Here is a 14516-nt window from a genome sequence, read left to right on the forward strand (position 1 = left end):
GCCAATGGATCTCCCTCTGGAAATATGCCTAAAGCTGCAACCCAAGGTCCCAAAGGTATGGTATTTTTTTGTGTGTGAATTGTTACTGATGTAAACTATAGATGTATTGATCGATATTTGGTTTATCTACTTCATGAATCTCTATGACACCAATTCCTCCTTTCTCAGGTACTGCCGCTGCAAGCAGTCATGCCCCAGGTCCTTCGGGGTACAGGCCCGCACCTCGCCGACGTCCTGTGCAACCCGACAAGTACATGAGACTGCTGTTTTCTACGGACGGTAACGACAACGACATCTCTGACTCTGAATTTGTTCTGGACAGTGACAGTGACAGTGACAGTGACAGTGACAGTGACTTTGACAGTGACAGTGAAAGTGACAGGGACAATGAACTGCGTGAAGGTGAGGATGACCACCGGAACAGAGAAGTGCCGTTGCCTGAGACCCCAGACTTCTCATTTGCTTGGTCAGAAGGGTCAGACTTCGTACCTGACCTGCACGAGTTTTGCTCTGACAGGAGTGGCGTGACGAGAGACTGGCCTTGCAACGACCAGTCAAATGAGAGTGACTTTTTCCGTGCCTACTTGGATGATGAGTTGATGTCATTTGTTGCCCATCATACCAACGACCATTTTCGTTTGGTGTGTGAGGGAATGAATGGTCTTCCACCCACTTCCAGGGCACGGAAATGGGAGGATACAACGGCAAGGGAGTTGATTGTCTTTATATCCTGATCCTGCTGATGCCTCTGTGCAAGAAGCATTATGTGCAGGATTACTGGCGTAATGACACTCTTTGCCACCCTCTGTACGGGAAGTATATGACTCGTGACAGATTTTGTTGTTGCTCGGTTTTCTGAACTTTAGTAACAGGGAAAATTCTAACGACAATGGTTCGCTTAGGAAAGTGAATGAAATAATTTCAATGATCGTTGCCCGGTATCAGAAATATGTCCATCCCTGGCAAAAGCTGGTTATTGACGAGTCACTTGTCCTGCACAAGGGTCGCCTCCTTCAAGCAGTACATTCCGACAAAAGACATCGCTTTGGCATTAAACTTTTGTTCTTTGCGACTGTGATACAGGAATCGTGCTTGACGTGCTTGTGTATGCAGGCGCACAGACTGATATACCAACTGTCAGTAAGAAAGATCCTAGGGAAAGTCTGGTGCCGTCGTCTGTAAGATGATGGCACCATACTTCGGTAAGGGTCATATTCTTTACACAGACAATTGGTATACCAGCCCTGCTTTGTGTCAGTTCCTGCACGACAACAACACGGGATCTTGTGGAACCGTACGGCGGAACAGAAAGTTTATGCCAAAGTTCGACGTACAAAAGACCATAGTTGACGACCCCAGCAAACCAGCCAATGATGACACGACTCGCACCCGAGGCAGGAAGAAGGACATGTACACTCAAAAGAAAAGGCTGGCAAGTTACTGGCCTTGAGATGGAGCGACAAGCGTGACGTCCACCTTCTCTACCGTCCACACAGGAGCTATGGCATACACTGGCAAACGCCACTGGGGGACGAGGAAGGAGATTTGGAAGCCAGATGTAGTTCACGACTACACTATGAATATGAGGATGGTGGACAAGTGTGACGGCCAGATCACAGGCATTGAGTGTATGAGAAGGTCTACCAGATGGCAAGTCAAGTTGTTCTTCCATCTGATAGACATGACTATGCTCAATGCCTACAACATGTGGCTTGCCACACATGAGCCAACACCCACCAAGAAGATCATGTTGCGTCAGTTTGTCTATAACACAGCCATGCAGCTCCTCGAGAAGTACGGCGAGCTAACCGCGGCCACTATGGGTCGCCGTCCAGCTCAGCTACTCTACCGACTGCAACCCTCAAACCGCCACACACCTGTATACACCGAGATAGTTAACGGGAGGAGGGTCAGCAAACAGTGCTATGTATGTAAGCACACGACCAGGCGCCCAAAAAACGCACAAGGATCACCATCATGTGCAAGGAATGCAACGTTCCCTTGTGCGTGGGAGATTGCTATGAGGCCTTCCACAACCTTGTAAACTTTTAGGATTTATCCTACAATGTGTGTGTGTGTGTGTGTGTGTGTGTGTGTGTGTGTGTGTGTGTGTGTGTGCTCCATATCATCTCTCTCTCTCTCTCTCTCTCTCTCTCTCTCTCTCTCTCTCTCTCTCTCTCTCTCTCTCTCTCTCTCTCAATCCATCCATCCAATCCATCCCCCTAATAACCTGTTTATTATTATTATTATTATTATTATTATTATTATTATTATTATTATTATTATTATTGTTGTTGTTGTTGTTGTTGTTGTTGTTATTATTATTATTATTATTATTATTATTATTATTATTATTATTATTATTATTATTATTATTATTATTATTATTATTATTATTATTATTATTATTATTATTATTATTATTATTATTATTATTATTATTATTATTATTATTATTATTATTATTATTATTATTATTATTATTATTATTATTATTATTATTATTATTATTATTATTATTATTATTATGATTATTATTATTATTATTATTATTATTATTATTATTATTATTATTATTATTATTATAATCGTTATTATTATTATCATTATTATTATTATTATTATGATTATTATTATTTTCATTATTATTATTATTATTATTATTATTATTATTATTATTATTATTATTATTATCATTATTATTATTATTATTATTATTATTATTATTATTATTATTATTATTATTATTATTATTATTATTATTATTATTATTATTATTATTATTATTATTATTATTATTATTATCAATATTATTATTATTATTATTATTATTATTATTATTATTATTATTATTATTATTATTATTATTATTATTATTATTATTATTATTATTATTATTATTATTATTATTATTATTATTATTATTATTATTATTATTATTATTATTGTTGTTGTTTACACACGTGTATATATATATATATATAGATATATATATATATATATATATATATATATATATATATATATATATATATATATATATATATATATATATATATATATATATATATATATATATATATATATATATATATATATATATATATATATATATATATATATATATATATATATATATATATTATACAAAACCACGCTGATCAAACGTGACAAAAGATAAATAAAAGTCAGTATCAAATGTTGTCATTTTATTTAGATACGCCCTCACATCCTCACATCCTGGGCTGGGCCTTCCTTGGCTTTCGGGGTTGAAGTGGAGTTGCTGACAAGTCCGAAATGGTGTACCAAACAATGGAAAAGGTAATAATAAGTAAAATACAAATTTACTATATATTTTATTTTATTTACAACCTGGAGAGTTTGCCCTATTCCTAGGGTACCAGTGTGGAGTCTGGGTCCCCACGTCTCTTTTCTTCGAGTCCTGGGAGGAACCGGGAGTCCGGGTCCCCACGTCTCTTGTCTTGGATTCCTGGGAAGAAACGGAAAGAAACAAATGAATTTACAAAATATGAGGGGAAACATACAGATAGGAAAAAGGGGTTGATAAATCACACATACACTGATATGGGAGAGAGAGAGAGAGAGAGAGAGAGAGAGAGAGAGAGAGAGAGAGAGAGAGAGAGAGAGAGAGAGAGAGAGAGAGAGAGAGAGAGAGGGAGAGGACGGAGGAGGGAGGGAGGGAGGGAGGGAGGGAGGGAGGAAGGAAGGAAGAGAGAGAGAGAGAGAGAGAGAGAGAGAGAGAGAGAGAGAGAGAGAGAGAGAGAGAGAGAGAGAGAGAGAGAGAGAGACAAACACAGAGAAGTGAGGGGAGGAGAGGGGATGGGAGGCATGGAAAGAGGGAGGAGGAAGAGAGGAAAGAGGAGGGAGGGAGAGAGAGAGAGAGAGAGAGAGAGAGAGAGAGAGAGAGAGAGAGAGAGAGAGAGAGAGAGAGAGAGAGAGAGAGAGAGAGAGAGAGAGAGAGAGACAGACAGACATGAATGTACGTGTATTGTGACATGAATTCACTCACGGTCCGCTGCTGCTGGTTCTACCCAGTTATCAGCCAGACGTTAGAATGATGTCTTCTGTGTGTGTGTGTGTGTGTGTGTGTTTGTTTTGAATGATACTTTACTAAGACCACAAAACAATCTTACCATAAAAGCAAATGATCTTCGAAGGCGTGGGACATCCTCCGGTGCTGGTGGCTGAGGTGGTAGGGGTGAGTGGCAGCCCTCCTTGGTCGGGCGGCAGCTCTCCTCGGTGGGGGCTCGTGGAGGAGGCATGAGCTCTCCGTCAGACTGATGAAATGAAATGAATTTAGCATAAAGATGTAAAATGAATTTGTAATCTTTCCTACAATATTTCGTGGATGACATGGATGAATGTTTGAGAGTATATACATAGTGTTGGCGCACGCACGCACACACACTTACTTTGGTCTGTTTCCCCTCCATGGTTCCTTGAACTTCCTTCCGGGGTCAGTGGTTGTGAGCGACTAATTGCTGGTAAATGGTAATGCGTCATCTCGCAACAGGCGACAACTGGCAACAAAAAACGAGAGAGAGAGAGAGAGAGAGAGAGAGAGAGAGAGAGAGAGAGAGAGAGAGAGAGAGAGAGAGAGAGAGAGAGAGAGAGAGAGAGAGAGAGAAATAGCTAGGTGTCTGCGGTGTTTTAGGCTATCATACGGATGATAAGCGCTTGTTTCAAATTTCCCTTCCCCCCCAACACACACACACACACACACACACACACACACACACACACACACATGCGCAGAGAGAGAGAGAGAGTTTATTATATATTTCATTTTATTTTGGCCTTTACCGACAATTTTTACTCGTCTCACCCCTGGGGGATCTTCGAAGTAGCTGTTTCAATGGAGAGGGGTTTAGTTTACCAGGGTGGGCCGCCTCTCTTCCTCAGCTATACTTCTACCCAGAAATGTACAAGTTAGAATCCTCCAGCTTCATAACTTGTACCTTCCTTTGCCCTCAATTTTTCTTCTTTCCTTGCGTCTTTTGATTTCTTTCCTCTTCTTTCTTCTTTTTGTTTTTGTCTTTTTAGGTACTGAGAAGTACTTCTTCTATCATGTTTTTCTGCCATTTCCATGCCGACTGCTCCAAGGTGTTCATGGAGGGTCCTTGTATATCCAAAGTTGAATTTTGTAATTGCCTTTCCAACAAGATAGTTCATTCTTACACTGTGGAAGAATCTGGTCTTCGGGGCCATTGTCCATATGAGTGCATTTAGGCTTTCATTAGCATTTTGCGTGAAGCCACTGCACCTTGACAGGAGTTCGTCTGTGATAAATCTTTTGTACACCCTCAACAGCTCCTCCATTATGTCGTCTCTTATGGTGTTGCCAACTTTCTGCTTATGAATACCAGCAGGTATATCTTTATTCTCATGAATAAGTCTGTTATAAAAGCACCAAGTATCCTCGCCTTCAGGGCACATGTGATGAGCAGGATTGTTATCTGTGCTGGCGCAGTGTTCTAATGTTGCCAGTACTGCCTTCTCTCTCTCTCTGCCATACGAGGGTACCTGCTTCCACCCTCCCTCCCATGTAGATAACGCGAGGGAGCATAGGCCTATACACACACACACACACAACACACACACACACTACTTCTTCTTTGGTGCCTGCTCCTGGAGAGAGAGAGAGAGAGAGAGAGAGAGAGAGAGAGAGAGAGAGAGAGAGAGAGAGAGAGAGAGAGAGAGAGTGTTGAAACGAAAGTAAGATTTGATGAAATTGCAACATAGCCGCGGTAGCTCAGTCGGTATAATGCTCACTTTCGCCTGGGAAGCTCGTAGTTCGATTCCTTCCTGGTCAGTGTAGGCGGATATCTGGTAGTCATTTCAGAGCACAATACATCACTGAGCTATGTACAGCGGCTAATTTTCATAATATCACACAAGATATGAAGCTACATTAGTAATATTTTCCTTTCTATTCTTTCGTTGTGGATGACATACCACAAAAAACGACTCAAGCCTGTTCATTTGGTGGTAAACTATTTTTTGCTCTCTATTTTTTATTTATTTTTTTTTTATATTCTGTTTTACACAATTGACAAATAACACACACACACACACACACACACACACACACACACACACACACACACACACACACACACACACACACACACACACACACTTCTTTCCTCTAAAATAAAGAACACAAGCTACTCATAAAAACGAGAAAAGGAATAAACAAAGTACTCCCAAGGGTGCCCTTCGTGGTCAAACTCAGACCTAATTACCTTCCCCTAGTCCCACAGGGCAATCAGACGGGCGAGGGGCCTTTCACAACGCCGTCTCCCAAAAGAAATGCAAGGATACAAATGCAGGAATTTTTCGGACAGTAAAAAAAAAAATCTACTACTGAATGGGTCCCCCCCCCAACACACACACACAAATATCTTTTGAATCTTGCCATGGCTTATTAGTCGTTAGAATTGTATGAATAATGAGAGAGAGAGAGAGAGAGAGAGAGAGAGAGAGAGAGAGAGAGAGAGAGAGAGAGAGAGAGAGAGGTTCAGCTAAACCCTTGGGAGCAAGGCGAGAAGGTTGAGGTTCCGAGGACTGTCACCAGATGTCAGGACCTCTCATGAGGAATATATTTATTTATCCTTATTTACGTCTCCCTCAAAACGGGCTCGTTTTCTTTAGACCACCTGTCGAACGCCTACGGAGAGTTACTGGCGCGCTGTAATTTATACGTATTATTAAGTGATTAATAAAGTACTTTAGTAGAGGTAAATATTTTTGGAGGCTGCAGAAACTGATGACGAGTGCGTTGATATGTGTTATATAATGATTTGCGTTAGTGATATTTTTCAAAATTAACTCGCTTAGAGGGAGCATTCAGAATCAAGGCCCTCGCTGCTAAAGGGTTAAACTTACATTTTTTGCTGTGCCACAAGGCAATTCCATCCAGGCTAGCCGCAGCCCGCAGGGCATTCACATCACAGCTGACCAGCGTCGCAGTCCCTGGCACGGAGCGGCAGCATCTATGACTCTCCGACTCCGAGTCTTGTCTTGTTGAAACTTGATTGTTGATGTCGACCGTTTTAACAGGACACCGCAACTGGACGGGAAGCTTAGCCGGAGTTTTTCAATGGTAGATACTTTTAATTATTTTGGCTGGCCAATCTTGTAAAACACACACACACACACACACACACACACACACACATATATATATATATATATATATATATATATATATATATATATATATATATATATATATATATATATATATATATATATATATATTTTTTTTTTTTTTTTTTTGGCTGGCCAAGCTTGTAAAAAAAAAAAAATGCTGTCCTAGGACAGCCAAAAAGTATCAAATTTGTTCCCAAAACGGTAAAAAGTATCAAATTTTGTCTGACAATTCTATTTTGTACCAATTTTGCTGAGCGGCGTAAGAATGTACGAGCATTGTCAAAATGTATCATTTTGGTACAATTGTACCATTACTTGCAACACTGCGCCCGTTATGGCTGGAGTGAGACCAAGGCCAAGACCAAGGGCTGGCGAGAAAGATCTCCTTGCAGGAATAAGTCGCTGTGTTATACACTAAGCATGTTCATAGGCGAATGCACAACAAGAAAACGTTTGTGACTCGTATCGGAGCCGAAGCAGGACAAGTAAACGACAACGGTGAATTAAATATTGAAAATGGCAGCTAGTTAAACCTCTCTACGACGTATTTTGCAGGTGGGAGAACGAGGAAGAGGCTGCGACGGACGCGGAAAACATAAGAAGTGGCAACTCGCAAGTAAATCATTGCCAGATATCAGCTGATTAATAATGTTCACTTTCATTCGATAACATCAACATATATTGTGTTATTATCTTATTTAAAGTTATTTATACTCAGAAAAATACCCCGAACAATAAATAAAGTAACGTTTTCCCTTTAATTGTCATTAGGATTATAATATTTTCTTATTGAAAACGAATAAACCCTTTCTCTACCCCTAAAAAGGATATATTGCACTCACTTATACCCTTTTTCAGAAGGCTAAGGTACAAAAAGGGTATCTGTATAAAAAATATCACCTCGCATTGGAAAAAAAAAACTTTATATACCTTCCATTTCTGAGAGAGTGGTGTACCGAAGTACCCAGACTGCAGTCCGCCTGGCTTTGATGCGCTGAATGCCGAGCAGTCGGTCCGCGGCGACAACCAAAACCCACCGACTACTCATGAGGTGGCAGTAGCGGGCTGGTGCCGTCGCACGGCTGCTCGGTACCGCACACAACGGGGCAAAACCCGAAGCGTTGAGAGCTTGGTCTGCCAGTTTAAGACAACGGCATAAGTCTGATAGTAGTTCATTTACTCAGGAATTGAGCTGCCCCCACTAGGTTTCTTACATGCCAGCTGCACCGTGGGGTGATAAAAGAATAGTAGGGTCATGAATCCCACCTCTACGCCGGGTTTAGTGTAACCCTGGCACAATACAGGTGTCACTCAGATAAACCCATGGCGTATTGCAGACCAGCTGCACCAATGAGGGCACTGAGGATTGAGTATTAATATATAGCGGTAGCCTAGACCGCAGCCAACGATGTAGCCCCCTATCCCACTAGGATTAATCCATACTTAGATAACTAAGCAGCGGGCTTCGTCCGGGAAGGAGTCAATGCTTTAGCGCTACAGACAGCACCGAACACACGAGTCCGATCTGCCTCTAGGCGCCACCGAGTATATCTCCGGGTGAACGTCTTTCTAGCAAGTCTGTACACAGAGACAACCTTTTTCCGGGCAACATTAAGCCTAAGCAAGACCACCGCTCCGGCTCGTGTCTGCAAAATCCTGATAACACATCATGGGATGGTGCGGGGGAGCATCAAAGCGTCAAAAAGTGATCCTATCATTTCATCAAATCTGCAAAAATCTATCATTATATCAAATTTTCCAGATGCATTCATTTTGCCAAAAAAACTGATTTTCTCCAGAGCATATCAATGCGTAAAAAAAGTTTATATGTCTTCAGTGCGTCAAAAAGTGATCCTATCAGTTCTTCAAATCTACAAAAGCTATCAATACATCAAATGTTCTAGATGTATTCATTTTGTCAAAAACAAAAGCTGTCGAAGCATCAAAAAACAGCACATAGTTAGTTAGTAGTCTCTAAGTTTCGAACCAGCAAGTGATGCAGAGACTACACTAAGTCTCGAACTAACAAGTGATCCATCAGTGAGTGAAGCCCGGGCTGACATAGGTGCAACACGCCTTCTATGATGGAATGTTTTTTCTGTGTCCCAGTTCTGTTCTACCAGTTATATTCCATCTCGGGAGTATTCGGAGACAAGGCTCTACCCGTTACCAGTGTTCTGATGACAGGGAAATCAGAGGCATTGTATCACAAGGTCACTGCCAAAATTCGTGAGTTAGCTCCAGACTTAGCATCCGATACACTCATGGGCGATTTCGAGATGGCCAGTAGAAATGCACTCATACCATTCTTTCCCAATGCCATATTCGGTGGCTGTCATTTTTCACTACTCTCAAGCGTGACACGAAAAATCCTCATTGCGTGAGTGAATGAGTGGGTGATTGAGTGGAGGATTAAGTGACCAAGTGAATGAGTATCGATTTTATTTCAACTGATGACAATTATATTTTAATGTATGATAATATTTTTCCTATGTTGAGGAGCTTTAAAATATAGACGGACATCGATATGCAGTTTGTATTCTTATCTTATTAAGCATGCAGACTTTAGAAGACATATATAATGTAGAATGTGAAGGGACAGCAACAATAAAACAAAAGTAGAAGATATCCTCATTAACATAAGGGGACTGATTTAGATTGATGATGATTATTATTGTTCCACCTACTGCTTCATCTGCTGTACCAGTACATAATATATTTTGATGCTTTGCTAGGATCTGACGAGATATTTGACACTTTGCAAAGATCTGAAGTTTTTGATGCATTGATGGGATTTTATCATTTTTTGATGTTTTAAATACCACTGGTGATTTTGATAATATGATATCATCCAGCAGATTCAGGCTTTCGTCAAATTGAAAAGCTCCAACCTTTTTGATGCTTTGAAAAGATTGGGTTTTTGACGTATTGATAGGCTGACGCCCTTGGAATAGTTTTGACGCTTTGCAGGCGTCTCGATGGTGCCATGGCTTTCTAGCAGTCGTCCCCACCGACCAGCACCCGCCAGGACTGCACCGAAGTGGATCCAGGTCAAGTTAGTCCGACTTTCAGCGCCAGCCTCTGCACCATGACAGTTCTTTACCTGCAAGCATGCTAAAGCGATTGGCTCGGAGACCAGTATTAGCGGTTTATAGATGCGCGTTCACGGCTTTGACGCTGCACGACTACGGCTACTGCAATAACCTCGCGTGGCCGTGAGCACCGTGAGCTTTACCATTCGGCACATCCGAACAACCTCCCAGAGCAATCGCCGCTTTCGGGCACGAATGCCGTACTATCTGGTACCGGAGTACTAAGGGTGGTCGCACGTAGTAGCGCACCGGACAGGCACCCAAAGGTCGCGACCCTTTATAAACCAGGCATGAATGGCGCGACGGCCGCCTGGTTTTTGATGCCGGCCCCCCACTCTGCATGGGACTGGGAGAGATAAAGCGTATTGCGGTTAAATTCCCTGACACATTATCCTATACAAGTGGGTGGTGACAAGGTGCTGCAATGTTCGTCTTAAACTTTTTTTTACTACTACTACTACTACTACTACTACTACTACTACTGGTGCTCGCTCGACCGCCCGCCCGCTTGTCGGTGCGTGTGAGCCTGTGTGGCGGGTAAACGGCGGGGGTAGGTCGCTCGCCTCTTGAGCGCTGGACGAGGTAGTCACTGACTGATCGAGTGACGCAGTCGCAGCTAATGACTCGTGAGCGCTGGACGAGACAGAGTCAGTGATCGAGTGGAGGGAGTAACAGACTCACACCTAATGCCTCGTGAGCGCTGGACGAGGCAAGTGGGTAATTGGCGGGAGTGACTGTGTGTGTGTGTGCCGGGTAAACGGCGGCGATAGCTCGCTTCCTGCTAATGGCTCGCTTTGCCTTGTGCGTGAGCGATCACTGGACGATGCGGGTAAACGGCGGGGGTAGGTCGCCCGCCCTTAATGGTTCGCTTTGCCTCTTGAGCGCTGGACGAAGCAGAGTCAGTGATCGAGTGGAGGGAGCAACGGACTCCCACATAATGCCTCGATGAGCGCTGGACGAGGCAAGCGGGTAATCGGCGGGGGTAGAGCTCGCTCGCCCCGACTGAGACCATGTGCCAGGTAAACGGCGGGGGTAGGACGCTCGCCCTTAATGGCTCGCTTTGCCTCGTGCGTGTGAGCGAGCGCTGGACGAGTAGCGAGCGGGAGTAACGGACTCAAGCTGGATGAGGCTTACACCGTGTGGTGGCGGGGGCAAGGTCTAATAAATAGGAGGTCAACTCAGGCGCAGATAAGGTGACGTCAGGTGGTCAACGGCAGAAGCCTTCTCTCGCTCTCTCTCTCTCTCCCTCCACAAGTATAAAGGAACCTAAGCTAGCTGGCAACTCCCAGAGACACGCCAGACTTGGTTGGCTAGATTTCAATCGCCGGTAGAGTCGGTCTGTCGGCACCCTGCTACGGGCAGCCATTAGGCTAAGCCCGTGCTGCCCCGCGCAGGGAGGGAGCAATTTTACTCTCATAATGGGCCGTCTTCGAACAAGGGCCCGTTCCCCTAGTGATACTAGAGGTAAATCTTAAACAACAACAACTGGCAACTCCCTTAGTTCCTCTCTCTCGCCCTTCGGTAAATTCTCTCTCTCTCTCTCTCTCTGTGTGTGTGTGTGTATTTGCAATAATAAAGATAAAAGGAAGAGAACAATATTTTCCATATGTGTAGTACTACTTTGTAGTTTCATATATTATGCATATAACATCTTAGCCAGAGATTAATATAACCATTTTCTATGATGCATACTCCCTATGGAGTGTAGTTCGTAAGGGAAACTCATACAGACAGATTATGCCGAGGCTGTGGCTAGGAACCACGTTTTCGCGAGCGCATCTAGGTCACAGTCTATATATGCTTAGAGTATGTTAACGCGCATAAAAATGACGTATCGTATTACCCACATGTATCTTGTAGCATCTTCCATTTGACACAAAACCCGGGGATCTTTTCCGTTTGGCGTACAGCGCTAAAATTAATTTTAATATAGATTTCTTATGTATTTTTGTCCGTAGAATCCGAATATGACAACCGTTTTATGGAGAAACGAACAGTTTTTAAGTTATTTTCCTTTGAAGTTATTTTCTCCCTATCTAATACATATTTCTGTATTTTCAGAGTGAAATCATGGAGAAAAAAAGTAATGTTAACTTACAGTGGATATTTGAAAATATTAAAGGTGAAGAAGATGCAGTTGCTTTTTTTCAAGAACATGATGTTATTTCAAGTAAAAAACAGTGCAGAAAAAAGCATGATATGGAACTGAAGAAAAGAAATGACAGTTTTAGTTGGAGATGCAGCAAGAAAATGTGTGAGCAGGTCATTTCCATTAGGAAAGATACTTGGCTAGAGGGTAGTGTACTACCACTCAAGAAAATAATATTGATCATATATTCCCGGAGTAAACAGTATACTACTATTAAATTTGCCAAGGAAGAACTAGAGATCAACCATAATACCATGGTGGATTTCAATAACTATCTAAGAGAGGTGAGACTTACAAAATAACCTAACCTAACCTAACCTAACCTAACCTAACCCCTAACCTAACCTAACCTAACCTAACCTAACCCAACCCAACCCCTAACCTAACCTAACCTAACCTAACCCAACCCCTAACCTAACCTAACCTAACCTAGCCCCTAACCTAACCTAACCTAACCCCTAACCTAACCTAACTTAACCTAACCTAACCCCTAACCTAACCTAACCTAACCCCTAACCTAACTTAACCTAACCTAACCCCCAACCTAACCTAGCCTAACCTAACCTAACCTAACCTAACCTAACCTAACCTAACCTAACCTAACCTAACCTAAACTTGTTTTTTCTACAGGTGTGTGCTGATGACATCTTGAAGCATCCACAAAAAGTTGGTGGTCAAGGTTTGACTGTAGAGATAGATGAAACTCTTTATGCTAGAAGGAAGTATAACAGAGGGAGACAACTTCCAGAACAATGGGTATTTGGGGGAGTTTGTAGAGAAAACAATCAAGTTTTTCTTTGCGCAGTGGACCGAAGGGACAAAAGTACTCTCCATGACTGCATTAAAAACTTCATCGAGCCAGGGTCAACCATAATGAGCGACATGTGGAAGGGGTATGAAGGTATTGAAAAGATTGAGGGGTTTAACTTTAAACATTATACTGTAAACCACACAGAAAATTTTGTCGACCCAGAAACAGGCGCTCATACCCAAAGGATAGAATCAACGTGGAATAGTTTGAAAAGAACAAACAAACTTCATTGCGGTACTTCTAGAGAGATGATGGATTCATATCTGTGCGAGTTCATCTGGAGACGGCGCCACTCAGGAAAGGATTATTTTGCTGAAATACTGAAAAATATTGCTAATTTTCAGAAAAATTAAAAGGATGACTTCTTTGTTTGTTTTTTTATATGTACTGAACTAGTTCTGTATTAATAAATTGTATATAATACTGAATATTACGACTTTTTAAAGTTTGAATTCCTTCAGTAATAGATAGGAAGAAAATAACTTTAAAGGCAAATAACTCAAAAACTGTTAATTTCTCCAAAAAAATAATGTGATATTCTGATTCTACGGACAAAAATACATAGAAAAATCTATATTAAAATTACTTTTAGCGCTGTACGCCAAACGGAAAAGACCCAAACCCGGAACCAGGTTCGGGGATAAACCCAGACCCATGTCCGGGTTTTCGCGCCGTAAATGGAACGCATTTGGGCGGATATGTAGACAAACATTCTTCCTCTTCTTCTTTTGACCTGTCCTCCTCCTCTCGGGCGTCTCTCCTGTTTATTCACACACTTTTCCTTTCAATTGTGCTGTGTAGCTGAATTTTTCTTCACTGCAATATACTATCACACTTTACTTTTCAGTTTGTTGCTGGAATAACTTACTGACAATGCTTATCCGTGCGCTTATTCAAGCATTTGTGCCCTTTTTTCCCAGCACTGCATCTCCATCCAACACGTACCGTGCGATTGCCCCGTTGTCCTCCTCCAGCCTCTTAGCCCACTCCTCCCTGGTGCTACTAATAACTCCCCTCTCTGCCTCTCATAGTTGCTGCATTCTACTATTAGGTGTTCCACCGATTCGTTCTCCCCTGTCCTACAGCTACAGTTCTGGTTTTCCCCGTCCCTATTCCTGCCATTTAGCTGCGGGGTTATCGTTCTTGCTTTAAACATCAGCTTGCTCCCCAAGTCTCCTACATGCCAGTCTACTCCCTCTAGCTTCTGTGTCTTGCTGTACCATCTTAATGTCGACTCTTTTACTCTAAAATTCATAGGCCCAGCCTAGGCAGATGGCACACCACCTGT

The sequence above is a fragment of the Eriocheir sinensis genome, unplaced genomic scaffold, assembly GCF_024679095.1.
Source record: "Eriocheir sinensis breed Jianghai 21 unplaced genomic scaffold, ASM2467909v1 Scaffold161, whole genome shotgun sequence".
In the NCBI taxonomy this organism is placed as follows: Eukaryota; Metazoa; Arthropoda; class Malacostraca; order Decapoda; family Varunidae; genus Eriocheir; species Eriocheir sinensis.